The sequence below is a fragment of the Anolis sagrei genome, chromosome X (genome assembly GCF_037176765.1).
Source record: "Anolis sagrei isolate rAnoSag1 chromosome X, rAnoSag1.mat, whole genome shotgun sequence".
Lineage (NCBI taxonomy): Eukaryota > Metazoa > Chordata > Lepidosauria > Squamata > Dactyloidae > Anolis > Anolis sagrei.
This window is the reverse complement of record NC_090034.1, coordinates 107,253,315-107,267,440: the sequence shown is the minus strand read 5'-3', so window position 1 is coordinate 107,267,440 and position 14,126 is coordinate 107,253,315. Positions and strand designations below refer to the sequence as shown.

At 45.4% G+C, this 14,126-nt stretch overlaps 1 long non-coding RNA gene across 3 annotated transcripts; it reads left to right on the top strand.

Annotated features, from left to right (window-relative positions):
* Window positions 1–4,480: 4,480 nt before the first annotated feature.
* On the top strand, window positions 4,481–9,090 carry LOC137095006 (uncharacterized). 3 transcript variants are annotated; one of them, XR_010908753.1, is made up of 8 exons: window positions 4,481–4,768; window positions 5,538–5,773; window positions 5,892–6,186; window positions 6,364–6,422; window positions 7,015–7,073; window positions 7,251–7,486; window positions 7,546–7,604; window positions 7,666–7,736. It is a non-coding gene; the product is annotated as an uncharacterized lncRNA (long non-coding RNA). The 3 variants fall into 3 exon arrangements; XR_010908754.1 differs by lacking the exons at window positions 7,546–7,604; window positions 7,666–7,736 and adding an exon at window positions 8,317–9,090; XR_010908752.1 differs by lacking the exon at window positions 7,666–7,736 and having other exon boundaries at window positions 7,546–7,620.
* The last annotated feature ends 5,036 nt before the right edge of the window (window positions 9,091–14,126 follow it).

Here is a 14,126-nt window from a genome sequence, read left to right as displayed (position 1 = left end):
CAAAATGACCTGGAGTTAGCAGCAAAATGCAAATTGCACATGTTCGCAACGGATGACCCATTATTTTCAATCCAAACGAGCCCAAGTGTCCTCTCCAAATGGATAGGGAATCATGCGCACGTTCGCATTGGACAGCACATTATGTCCAATCCAAATCAGCCAAAGTGTCCTCTCCAAATGGATAGGGAACCATGCGCACGTTCGCATCAAACAGCACATTATTTCCAATACAAATGAGCTAAACTGTCCTCTCCAAATGGATAAGGAATCATGCACATGTTCGCATCAGCTGGCACATTATTTCCAATCCAAATGGACCAAAGAGTCGCTCTACAAATGAATAGAGAATCATGTCCATGTTCACATCGGATGGCACATTGTTTCCAATCCAAATGGGCCAAACTGTCCTCTCCAATTGGATAGGGAATGATGCACATATTCACATTGGACAGTACATTATTTCCAATCCAAATCAGCCAAAGAGTCCTCTCCAAATGGGTAGGGAATCATGCGCATGTTTGCATCGGATGGCACATTATTTTCAATCCAAAGGGCCAAAGTGTCTTCTCCAAATGGATAGGGTATCATGCACATGTTTGCATTGGACTGCACATTATTTCCAATCCAAATGGGCCAAAGTGTCCTCTCCAAATGGATAGGGAATCATGCACATGTTAGCATCGGATGGCACATTATTTCTAATCCAAACAAGCCAAAGTGTCCTCCCTAAATGGGTAGGGAATCATGCTCTCGTTCTCATCAGACAGCATATTATTTCCAATCCAGATGGGCCAAAGTGTCACCTACAAATGGATAAGGAATCATGCGCATGTTTGCATTGGATGGCACATTATTTCCAATCCAAACAGGCCAAAGTGTCTACTCCAAATGGGTAGGGAATCATGCGCACATTCGCATCGGACAGCATATTATTTCCAATCCAAATGGGCCAAAGAGTCTTCTCCAAATGGATAGGAAATCATGCATCAGACGGCGCATTATTTCCCATCCAGATGGGCTAAACTGTCCTCTCCAAATGGATAAGGAATCATGCGCATGTTCACATCGGATGGCACATTATTTCCAATCCAAATGGGTCCAAGTGTCCTTTTCCAAATGGATAGGGAATCATGCGCCTGTTTGCATCGGATGGCACATATTTTCCAATCCAAATGGGCCAAAGTGTCCTCTCCAAATGGATAGGGAATCATGCACATGTTTGCGTCGGACGGCACATTATTTCCAATCCAAATGGGCCAAAGTGTCCTCTCCAAATGGATAGAGAATCATGCGCACGTTTGCATCGGACGGCACATTATTTCCCATTCAAAGAGCCAAAGTGTCCTCTCCAACTGGATAGAGAATCATGCGCATGTTCGCATCGGATGGCACATTATTGCCAATCCAAATGGGCCAAAGTGTCCTCTCCAAATGGATAGAGAATGATGCGCATGTTTGCATCAGAAGTGCAAGGACTCACCTGTCAGGTGCAGGTAAATGGGACCATGCTGTATATATTTACAATGTTTTCCTTGCCACAGCTCGAGACATAGCATGAATGGGCTATGAATTCCTAAGAGATGTAGTTTGGAGAGGGGACTAGAAGGCAAAAGACCTTGTGAAACTACAACTCCCAGGATTCCATTACATTGAGTCCTGGCAATAAAAGTGGGGCCCAATTTGCAGTGCAGATGAACCCTGGGATGCCTGTTCTGTGCAAGTATTTCCTCTCCAGGTGAGTCTCCATCCTATGGGATCCTGGGAATTTCCTTGCACAACTTCCTATGGGATCTTGGGAGTTGTAGTTTTGCATCCAAAGATTGTTGGAGCCCTTCCAAGCTGCAACTCCCAGGATCCCGTTGCGTCAAGCCATGGGAACTAAAGTAGAGTGAAACTGCAGCAATTCAACAGTGTGTACGCTTCCATGGATTGGTTGGCAGCCTATAATAGAAATGAAGAGCAGCTAGAGGTGCATCTGCACTGCAGCGCTCTTTGACAGAGAAGGCGAAAGACCTTGTGAAACTGCAACTCCCAGGATTCCATCTCATGGAGTCACAGCAGTTAAAGCAGGGGCCAAATTGCATTCATTCTACAGTATAGACCAGTGGTTCTCAATAGACCGAAATGTAAACACAGGTGGAGTTTGGAGGAAATAGACCTTGACATTTAGGAGTTGTAGTTGCTGGGACTTATAGTTCACCTACAATCAAAGAGAACTCTGAACTCCGCCAATGATGGAAATGACGCAAACTCGGCACACAGAACTCCCATGACCAGCACAGAATACTGGAAGGGTTTGGTGGTCATTGACCTTGAGTTTGGGAGTTGTAGTTCATATTCCATATGCCCAAATGTAAACACTGGTGGAGTTTGGGGAAAATAGACCTTGACATTTGGGAGTTGCAGTTGCTCGGATTTCTATTTCACCTACAATCAAAGAGCATTCTTACTCCACCAATGATGGAAATGACACAAACCCGGCACACAGAACTCCCATGACCACCACAGAATACTGGAAGGGTTTGGTGGACATTGACCTTGACTTTGGGAGCTGTAGTTCACCTGCATCCAGAGAGCACTGTGGACTCAGACAATGGTGGATCGGGACCAAACTTGGCACGAATACTCAATAAGTCCAAATGTAAACACTGGTGGAGTTTGGGGAAAATAGACCTTGATATTTGGGAGTTGTAGTTGCTGGGATGTATAGGTCACCTACAATCAAAGACCATTCTGAACTCCACCAATGATGGAAATGACCCAAACTCGGAACACAGAATTCCCATGACTAGCACAGAATACTGAAAGGGTTTGGTGGACATTGACCTTAAGTTTGGGAGCTGTAGTTCACCTCCATCCAGAGAGCACTGTGGACTCAGACAATGGTGGATCTGGACCAAACTTGGCATGAATACTCAATAGACCCAAATGTAAACACTGGTGGAGTTTCGGGAAAATAGACCTTGACTTTGGGAGTTGTAGTTCACCTACATCCAGAGAGCACTGTGGACTCAGAGAATTGTGGATTGGGACCAAACTTGGCACGAATACTCAATAGGCCCAAATGTAAACACTGGTGGAGTTTGGGGAAAATAGACCTTGACATTTGGGAGTTGTAGTTGTTGGGATTTCTAGTTCACCTACAATCAAAGAGCATTCTGAACCACACCAACATGAGAACTGGACCAAACTTCCCACATAGAATCCCCATGACCAACAGATGGTCTTTGGCCCCCTCTCGACCCCCCCTGGCAACCAGAGGAGGACACAAAATCATTTTGGAGGTCATCTCCTTTATTTTGGGATCTAGGGTTGGAAAAACAGAAGGGAGTGGGACAACTCTTCGGATTCTGGGAAAGCAAAGCGTTGCCCGTTTCCAAATTGCAGGTGAGCATGATCCAAGTCAGGGCCATCGGGAATCTTCTTGAATTATTTCTTCCTCTTCGGGAGGGTTTGATTCCGGCCACCTTGGGCTCCTATAACAGTTTGGAGAAGTACGCTGAGACCTTCTGGAGGTATTGTGGGGCCACCTTGTCCAGTGAGTCCAGGCTCTTCTGGAATTCTGCATCCATCTCAGGGTTCAAGCCCTCGTGGTTCTTGATGGCCTCCATCATCGGAACCAAGTAGGGCCTCACCTTTTCGACCACGGGGTCCAGGCGGTAGCCCACTGCGGCCACCACCTCCGCCTTGAGCTTCTTCCAGATCTTCGTGCTGTGCTTGTCTATCTCATCGATGGCCTTCTCTCCTAGGTCAAACATGTCACCGACCAGGTCAATCACGGCCTCCACGAAGCCCTCCTCTTCCTTCGGGCCCTGGCCCTCGGCAGGAGCCCCGGTTGCAGCCTCGTCCTCATCCTCCAACCATTCCCTGAAGAAGACGGAGAACAAGGAGGTGGTAGAAGATGAAGGACGAGAGTTAGAGGAAGAACATAACAGATGGAGAATGAGGAGGTGGAAGAGGATGAAGGACGAGAGGGAGAGGAAGAACATAACAGATGGAGAATGAGGAGGTGGAAGAGGATGGACGAGAGGGAGCGGAAGAACATATCAGATGGAGAATGAGGAGGTGGAAGAGGATGAAGGACGAGAGGGAGAGGAAGAACATAACAGATGGAGAATGAGGAGGTGGAAGAGGATGGACGAGAGGGAGAGGAAGAACATAACATGGAGAACGAGGAGGTGGAAGAGAATGAAGGAGGAGAGTTAGAGGAAGAACATAACAGATGGAGAATGAGGAGGTGGAAGAGGATGAAGGAGTAGAGGGAGAGGAAGAACATAACAGGTGGAGAATGAGGAGGTGGAAGAGGATGAAGGGCGAGAGGGAGAGGAAGAACATAATAGATGGAGAATGTGGAGGTGGAAGAGGATGAAGGAGGAGAGGGAGAGGAAGAACATAACAGATGGAGAATGAGGAGGTGGAAGAGGATGAAGGACGAGAGTTAGAGGAAGAACATAACAGATGGAGAATGAGGAGGTGGAAGAGAATGAAGGAGGAGAGTTAGAGGAAGAACATAACAGATGGAGAATGAGGAGGTGGAAGAGGATGAAGGAGGAGAGGGAGAGGAAGAACATAACAGATGGAGAACGAGGAGGTGGAAGAGGATGAAGGACGAGAGGGAGAGGAAGAACATAATAGATGGAGAATGTGGAGGTGGAAGAGAATGAAGGAGGAGAGGGAGAGGAAGAACATAACAGATGGAGAATGAGGAGGTGGAAGAGGATGAAGGACGAGAGTTAGAGGAAGAACATAACAGATGGAGAACGAGGAGGTGGAAGAGAGTGAAGGATGAGAGGGAGAGGAAGAACATAACAGATGGAGAATGAGGAGGTGCAAGAGGATGAAGGACAAGAGGGAGAGGAAGAACATAACAGGTGGAGAATGAGGAGGTGGAAGAGGATGAAGGACGAGAGAGAGAGAGGAAGAACATATCAGATGGAGAATGAGGAGGTGGAAGAGGATGAAGGACGAGAGGGAGAGGAAGAACATAACAGATGGAGAATGAGGAGGTGGAAGAGGATGAAGGACGAGAGAGAGAGGAAGAACATAACAGATGGAGAATGAGGAGGTGGAAGAGGATGAAGGACGAGAGGGAGAGGAAGAACATAACAGATGGAGAATGAGGAGGTGGAAGAGAATGAAGGAGGAGAGTTAGAGGAAGAACATAACAGATAGAGAATGAGGAGGTGGAAGAGGATGAAGGAGGAGAGGGAGAGGAAGAACATAACAGATGGAGAATGAGGAGGTGGAAGAGGATGAAGGACGAGAGGGAGAGGAAGAACATAATAGATGGAGAATGTGGAGGTGGAAGAGAATGAAGGAGGAGAGGGAGAGGAAGAACATAACAGATGGAGAATGAGGAGGTGGAAGAGGATGAAGGACGAGAGAGAGAGGAAGAACATAACAGATGGAGAATGAGGAGGTGGAAGAGGATGAAGGACGAGAGGGAGAGGAAGAACATAACAGATGGAGAATGAGGAGGTGGAAGAGAATGAAGGAGGAGAGTTAGAGGAAGAACATAACAGATAGAGAATGAGGAGGTGGAAGAGGATGAAGGAGGAGAGGGAGAGGAAGAACATAACAGATGGAGAACGAGGAGGTGGAAGAGGATGAAGGACGAGAGGGAGAGGAAGAACATAATAGATGGAGAATGTGGAGGTGGAAGAGAATGAAGGAGGAGAGGGAGAGGAAGAACATAACAGATGGAGAATGAGGAGGTGGAAGAGGATGAAGGACGAGAGTTAGAGGAAGAACATAACAGATGGAGAACGAGGAGGTGGAAGAGAGTGAAGGACGAGAGGGAGAGGAAGAACATAACAGGTGGAGAATGAGGAGGTGGAAGAGGATGAAGGGCGAGAGGGAGAGGAAGAACATAATAGATGGAGAATGTGGAGGTGGAAGAGGATGAAGGAGGAGAGGGAGAGGAAGAACATAACAGATGGAGAATGAGGAGGTGGAAGAGGATGAAGGACGAGAGTTAGAGGAAGAACATAACAGATGGAGAATGAGGAGGTGGAAGAGGATGAAGGACGAGAGGGAGAGGAAGAACATAACAGATGGAGAATGAGGAGGTGGAAGAGGATGAAGGGCGAGAGGGAGAGGAAGAACATAATAGATGGAGAATGTGGAGGTGGAAGAGGATGAAGGAGGAGAGGGAGAGGAAGAACATAACAGATGGAGAATGAGGAGGTGGAAGAGGATGAAGGACGAGAGTTAGAGGAAGAACATAACAGATGGAGAATGAGGAGGTGGAAGAGGATGAAGGACGAGAGGGAGAGGAAGAACATAACAGATGGAGAATGAGGAGGTGGAAGAGAATGAAGGAGGAGAGTTAGAGGAAGAACATAACAGATAGAGAATGAGGAGGTGGAAGAGGATGAAGGAGGAGAGGGAGAGGAAGAACATAACAGATGGAGAACGAGGAGGTGGAAGAGGATGAAGGACGAGAGGGAGAGGAAGAACATAATAGATGGAGAATGTGGAGGTGGAAGAGAATGAAGGAGGAGAGGGAGAGGAAGAACATAACAGATGGAGAATGAGGAGGTGGAAGAGGATGAAGGACGAGAGTTAGAGGAAGAACATTACAGATGGAGAACGAGGAGGTGGAAGAGAGTGAAGGATGAGAGGGAGAGGAAGAACATAACAGATGGAGAATGAGGAGGTGCAAGAGGATGAAGGACAAGAGGGAGAGGAAGAACATAACAGGTGGAGAATGAGGAGGTGGAAGAGGATGAAGGACGAGAGAGAGAGAGGAAGAACATATCAGATGGAGAATGAGGAGGTGGAAGAGGATGAAGGACGAGAGGGAGAGGAAGAACATAACAGATGGAGAATGAGGAGGTGGAAGAGGATGAAGGACGAGAGAGAGAGGAAGAACATAACAGATGGAGAATGAGGAGGTGGAAGAGGATGAAGGACGAGAGGGAGAGGAAGAACATAACAGATGGAGAATGAGGAGGTGGAAGAGAATGAAGGAGGAGAGTTAGAGGAAGAACATAACAGATAGAGAATGAGGAGGTGGAAGAGGATGAAGGAGGAGAGGGAGAGGAAGAACATAACAGATGGAGAATGAGGAGGTGGAAGAGGATGAAGGACGAGAGAGAGAGGAAGAACATAACAGATGGAGAATGAGGAGGTGGAAGAGGATGAAGGACGAGAGGGAGAGGAAGAACATAACAGATGGAGAATGAGGAGGTGGAAGAGAATGAAGGAGGAGAGTTAGAGGAAGAACATAACAGATAGAGAATGAGGAGGTGGAAGAGGATGAAGGAGGAGAGGGAGAGGAAGAACATAACAGATGGAGAACGAGGAGGTGGAAGAGGATGAAGGACGAGAGGGAGAGGAAGAACATAATAGATGGAGAATGTGGAGGTGGAAGAGAATGAAGGAGGAGAGGGAGAGGAAGAACATAACAGATGGAGAATGAGGAGGTGGAAGAGGATGAAGGACGAGAGTTAGAGGAAGAACATAACAGATGGAGAACGAGGAGGTGGAAGAGAGTGAAGGACGAGAGGGAGAGGAAGAACATAACAGATGGAGAATGAGGAGGTGCAAGAGGATGAAGGACGAGAGGGAGAGGAAGAACATAACAGGTGGAGAATGAGGAGGTGGAAGAGGATGAAGGACGAGAGAGAGAGAGGAAGAACATATCAGATGGAGAATGAGGAGGTGGAAGAGGATGAAGGACGAGAGGGAGAGGAAGAACATAACAGATGGAGAATGAGGAGGTGGAAGAGGATGAAGGACGAGAGAGAGAGGAAGAACATAACAGATGGAGAATGAGGAGGTGGAAGAGGATGAAGGACGAGAGGGAGAGGAAGAACATAACAGATGGAGAATGAGGAGGTGGAAGAGGATGAAGGACGAGAGAGAGAGGAAGAACATAACAGGTGGAGAATGAGGAGGTGGAAGAGGATGAAGGACGAGAGGGAGAGGAAGAACATATCAGATGGAGAATGAGGAGGTGGAAGAGGATGAAGAACGAGAGGGAGAGGAAGAACATAACAGGCGGAGAATGAGGAGGTGGAAGAGGATGAAGGACGAGAGAGAGAGAGGAAGAACATAACAGATGGAGAATGAGGAGGTGGAAGAGGATGAAGGACGAGAGGGAGAGGAAGAACATAACAGATGGAGAATGAGGAGGTGGAAGAGGATGAAGGACGAGAGGGAGAGGAAGAACATAACAGATGGAGAAGGAGGAGGTGGAAGAGGATGAAGTATGAGAGGGAGAGGAAGAACATAACAGATGGAGAAGGAGGAGGTGGAAGAGGATGAAGGACGAGAGGGAGAGGAAGAACATAACAGATGCAGAACGAGGAGGTGGAAGAGGATGAAGGACGAGAGGGAGAGGAAGAACATAACAGATGGAGAACGAGGAGGTGGAAGAGGATGAAGGACGAGAGGGAGAGGAAGAACATAACAGATGGAGAACGAGGAGGTGGAAAAGGAAGAGGAGAATGAAAAGGAAGGGGAAAATGAGAAGGAGAGGGAGAAGGAGGAAAGACAGAAAGAAAGAAAGAAAGAAAGAAAGAAAGAAAGAAAGAAAGAAAGAAAGAAGAGAAGTAAGAGCAAGGCACAGGACATGCAAAAAAAGGAGAAGAATGATGAGGGAGGGAGGAAAAGCTGAAAAAAGAGGAGAGGAAAAGTAGGAAAAGGAGAATGAGAAGGAAGGGGAGAAGTAGGAAAGAAAGAGAACAAGATGGAGAAAGAAGAGCAACGTATACATAAGAAGGAGAAGAATGAAGAGGAGTGATGAAAGAAGAGAGGAAAAGGAAAAGGCGAATGAGAAGGAAGGAGAGAATGAGAAGGAATAGGAAAAGGAAGGGAGGGAGGGAGGGAGCAAGAAAGAAGAAGGGAATGAAAAAGATGGAGGGAAGGAAGGAAGGAAGGAAGGAAGGAAGGAAGGAAGGAAGGAAGGAAGGAAGGAAGGAAGGAGAGAAGGAAGGATGGAACCAGAGAGCAAAGGAAGGGAAGAAAGAAGTAGAGAAGTGAAAAAGAAGAAGGGAAAGAAAAAGAGGGAGGGAAGGAAGGAAGGAAGGAAGGAAGGAAGGAAGGGAGCAAGAAAGAAGAAGGGAAAGAAAAAGAGGGAGGGAAGGAAGGAAGGAAGGAAGGAAGGAAGGAAGGAAAGAGAGAAAGGAAGGAAGGAAAGATAGAAGGAAAGAGAGAAGGAAAGAGAGAAGGAAGGATGGAACCAAAGAGCAAAGGAAGGGAAGAAAGAAACAGTTAGAGAAGGAAGAAAGAAGAAGGGAAAAAAGAGGGAGGGAAGGGAGGGAGCAAGAAAGAAGAAGGGAAAGAAAGAGGGAAGGAAGGAAAGAGAGGAAAGAAAGAAGGAAGGAAAGAGAGAAGGAAGGATGGAACCAAAGAGCAAAGGAAGGGAAGAAAAAAGTAGAGAAGGGAAAAAGAAGAAGGGAAAGAAAAAGAGGGAGGTAAGTAAGTAAGTAAGTAAGGAAGGAAGGAAGGAAGGAAGGAAGGAAAGGAGCAAGAAAGAAGAAGGGAAAGAAAAAGCGGGAGGGAGGGAGGGAAGGAAGGAAGGAAGGAAAGAGAGAAAGGAAGGAAGGAAGGAAAGATAGAAGGAAAGAGAGAAGGAAGGATGGAACCAAAGAGCAAAGGAAGGGAAGAAAGAAACAGTTAGAGAAGGAAGAAAGAAGAAGGGAAAAAAGAGGGAGGGAGGGAGGGAGGGAGGGAAGGAAGGGAGGGAGGGAGGGAGGGAGGGAAGGAGGGAGGGAGCAAGAAAGAAGAAGGGAAAGAAAAAGAGGGAAGGAAGGAAAGAGAGGAAAGAAAGAAGGAAGGAAAGAGAGAAGGAAGGATGGAACCAAAGAGCAAAGAAAGGGAAGAAAGAAACAGAGAAGGAAAAAAGAAGAAGGTAAAGAAAAAGAGGGAGGGAAGGAAGGAAGGAAGGGAGCAAGAAAGAAGAAGGGAAAGAAAAAGAGGGAGGGAAGGAAGGAAAGAGAGGAGGAAGGAAAGAAAGAGAGAAGGAAGGATGGAACCAAAGAGCAAAGGAAGGGAAGAAAGAAAGAAGGAAGAAAGAAGAAGGGAAAGAAAAAGAGGGAGGGAGGGAGGGAAAGAAGGAAGGAAGGAGGAAGAAGGGAAAGAAAAAGAGGGAGGGAGGGAGGGAGGGAGGGAGGGAAGGAAGAAAGGAAGGAAGGAAGGAAGGGAGGGAGGAAGGAAGAGAGCAATGAGGAGAAAGAGGAGAAAGAGCAAGGTATAGAACATATAACTTTGTAACCTCTGAGGCTCAGGCTTACGACACCCCAAATTATTAACCCAAAATCAAGCCGCGTCCCTCCCAAACATCAGGGTGCAAGATCATGATATCTTCCAGGGGATGAATGGGGACTGTCCTTGGCAAACTGGAAACATTATGGGATACGCAGTACGACTGGGGGAAAAGGGGATTTGCTTACGCTATGATCTTGCCGGTCTTTGATTTCTTGAACTGCTCCCATCGGTGGTCTGTGGTGTTATCCATTTCATCCATTAAATGATCAAAATCATCGAGGAACTCGGACAGCTTGCTCGGGGCGTGCGGTTCCGGGGCCGAGCGGATGACGAGGGCCTGGGACCCTGGAAGAATTTAGTGGGCATTGACCTTGAGTTTGGGAGTTGTAGTTCACCTATATCCTGAGAGCTCTTTGGACTCATGCAATGATGGATCTGAACCCAACTTGGCACTAAAATTCAATATGCCCCAATGTGAACATTGGTGGAGTTTGGGCGAAATAGACCTTGATATTTGGGAGTTGTAGTTGCTGGGATTTATAGTTTACCTATAATCAAAGAGTATTCCGAATACCACCAACAATGTATTTGAACCAAACTTGGCACACAGAACTCCCATGACCAGCGGAAAACACTGGAAGAATTTAGTGGGCATTGACCTTGAGTTTGGGAGTTGTAGTTCACCTATATCCAGAGAGCACTGGCACACAGAACTCCCATGACCAGCGGAAAACACTGGAAGAATTTAGTGGGCATTGACCTTGAGTTTGGGAGTTGTAGTTCACCTATATCCTGAGAGCACTTTGGACTCATGCAATGATGGATCTGAACCCAACTTGGCACTAAAATTCAATATGCCCCAATGTGAACATTGGTGGAGTTTGGGGGAAATAGACCTTGATATTTGGGAGTTGTAGTTGCTGGGATTTATAGTTCACCTACAATCAAAGAGCATTCTGAACTCCACCAGTGATGGATTTGAACCAAATTTGGCACACAGAACTCCCATGATCAACGGAAAACACTGGAAGGGTTTGGTGACCATTGACCTTGAGTTTGGGAGTTGTAGTTCACCTACATCCAGAGAGCACTGTGGATTCAAACAATGATCTGGACCAAAGTAGGCATGAATACGCAATATGCCCAAATGTGAACACTGGTGGAGTCTGGGGAAAATAGATCTTGACATTTGGGAGTTGTAGTTGCTGGGATGTATAGTAGTTTACCTATATCCAGAGAGCACTGTGGACTCATGCAATGATGGATCTGGACCCAACTTGGCATGAATACTCAATATGCCCAAATGTGAACACTGGTGAAGTTTGGGTAAAATAGATCTTGACATTTGGGAGTTGTAGTTGCTGGGATGTATAGTTTACCTCCAATCAAAGAGCATTCTGAACTCCACCAATGATGTCTTTTCTACTGGTCTTTGGTGACCCCTCTGGAACCCCCTTACGACCCCCTCCCAGGGGTCCCGACCCCCAGGTTGAGAAACACTGGTGTAGATGTACCCGTGGAGGCCTCCCGTAAGCTGTGGCCACCACCGTGGCACATCTAAGGTCACCTATGGAGTCCCAACGCATTGCCCACCTGGGCTGTCCACTCACCTGCAAAGACAGCCAAGGCCAAAGAGATGATCCAGAGCTTCATGGTGATCCAGAAGAAGTCACGCTGAGGATGGAAAGGAAGGTGCCTCTGAATGATGAGATGGACCTTCACAACTGGGAATTAAATAGCAATCCGGCACCCAGGTCAGCCTATTGTCAATCATTAATGCAGGACGTGTGGGAACGTCCTCTTCAACCCACCGGTTTGGGGTTCATTGTCCCAGCGTCGCCCACACACAAAAAACAACACCCCGTTGCAAAATAACACCGGAGAGTTGTGTCAATAAGAAGGAATAATTGAGTGTGGTGCAGCTAGTGTTTCACTCCAGGACAGGAATAACCCTCTGGCTTTAAAACACCACACGTTGAATAGGGAAAACAATCCTTTTGTTGAAGATAAGTAAAAACATCAAAGTAAAAAAGATTCTTTAAAGGAATAGGTAAATCCAATGAGGTAAAAAGATAAGCAGAAACAAATTAGTCCAAGGAATAACTCTCTGACTTTAAAACACCACATGTTGAATAGGGAAAACAATCCTTATAGTGAAGATAAGTAAAAGCATCAAAGTAAAAAAGACGCTTTAAAGGAATAGGTAAATCCAATGAGGTAAAAAGATAAGCAGAAACAAATTAGTCCAAGGAATAACTCTCTGACTTTAAAACACCACACGTTGAATAGGGAAAACAATCCTTATAGTGAAGATAAGTAAAAGCATCAAAGTAAAAAAGACGCTTTAAAGGAATAGGTAAATCCAATGAGGTAAAAAGATAAGCAGAAACAAATTAGTCCAAGGAATAACTCTCTGACTTTAAAACACCACACGTTGAATAGGGAAAACAATCCTTATAGTGAAGATAAGTAAAAGCATCAAAGTAAAAAAGACGCTTTAAAGGAATAGGTAAATCCAATGAGGTAAAAAGATAAGCAGAAACAAATTAGTCCAAGGAATAACTCTCTGACTTTAAAACACCACACGTTGAATAGGGAAAACAATCCTTATAGTGAAGATAAGTAAAAGCATCAAAGTAAAAAAGACGCTTTAAAGGAATAGGTAAATCCAATGAGGTAAAAAGATAAGCAGAAACAAATTAGTCCAAGGAATAACTCTCTGACTTTAAAACACCACACGTTGAATAGGGAAAACAATCCTTATAGTGAAGATAAGTAAAAGCATCAAAGTAAAAAAGACGCTTTAAAGGAATAGGTAAATCCAATGAGGTAAAAAGATAAGCAGAAACAAATTAGTCCAAGGAATAACTCTCTGACTTTAAAACACCACACGTTGAATAGGGAAAACAATCCTTATAGTGAAGATAAGTAAAAGCATCAAAGTAAAAAAGACGCTTTAAAGGAATAGGTAAATCCAATGAGGTAAAAAGATAAGCAGAAACAAATTAGTCCAAGGAATAACTCTCTGACTTTAAAACACCACACATTGAATAGGGAAAACAATCCCTTTATTGAAGATAAGTAAAAACATCAAAGTAAGAAAGACGCTTTAAAGGAATAGGTAAATCCAACTAGGTAAAAAGATAAGCAGAAACAAATCAGTCCAAGGTAGAGTTCATAGAATCAAAGAGTTGGAAGAGACCCCCGGGTCATCCAGTCCTTAGAATCATAGAATCATAGAATCAAAGAGTTGGAAGGGCCATCCAGTCCAACCCCATTCAGACCATAGAATCATAGAATCAAAGAGTTGGAAGAGTTGAAGATAAGTAAAAACATCAAAGTAAAAAAGACGCTTTAAAGGAATAGGTAAATCAAACTAGGTAAAAAGATAAGCAGAAACAAATTAGTCCAAGGTAGAGTTCATAGAATCATAGAATCAAAGTGTGGGAAGAGACCTCCTGGACCATCCAGTCCAACCCCATTCTGCCAAGAAGCAGGAATATTGCATTCAAATCACCCCTGACAGATGGCCATCCAGCCTCTGTTTAAAAGCTTCCAAAGAAGGAGCCTCCACCACACTCTGGGGCAGAGAGTTCCACTGCTGAACGGCTCTCACAGTCAGGAAGTTCTTCCTCGTGTTCCGATGGAATCTCCTCTCTTGTAGTTTGAAGCCATTCTTCCATTGCGTCCTAATCTCCAGGGAAGCAGAAAACAAGCTTGCTCCCTCCTCCTCCCTGTGGCTTCCTCTCACATATTTATACACTCCAGGACAGGAATAACCCTCTGCCTTTAAAACACCACACGTTGAATAGGGAAAACAATCCTTTTATTGAAGATAAGTAAAAACAGCAAAGTAAAAAAGACGCTTTAAAGGAATAGGTAAATCCAATTAGGTAAAAAGATAAACAGAA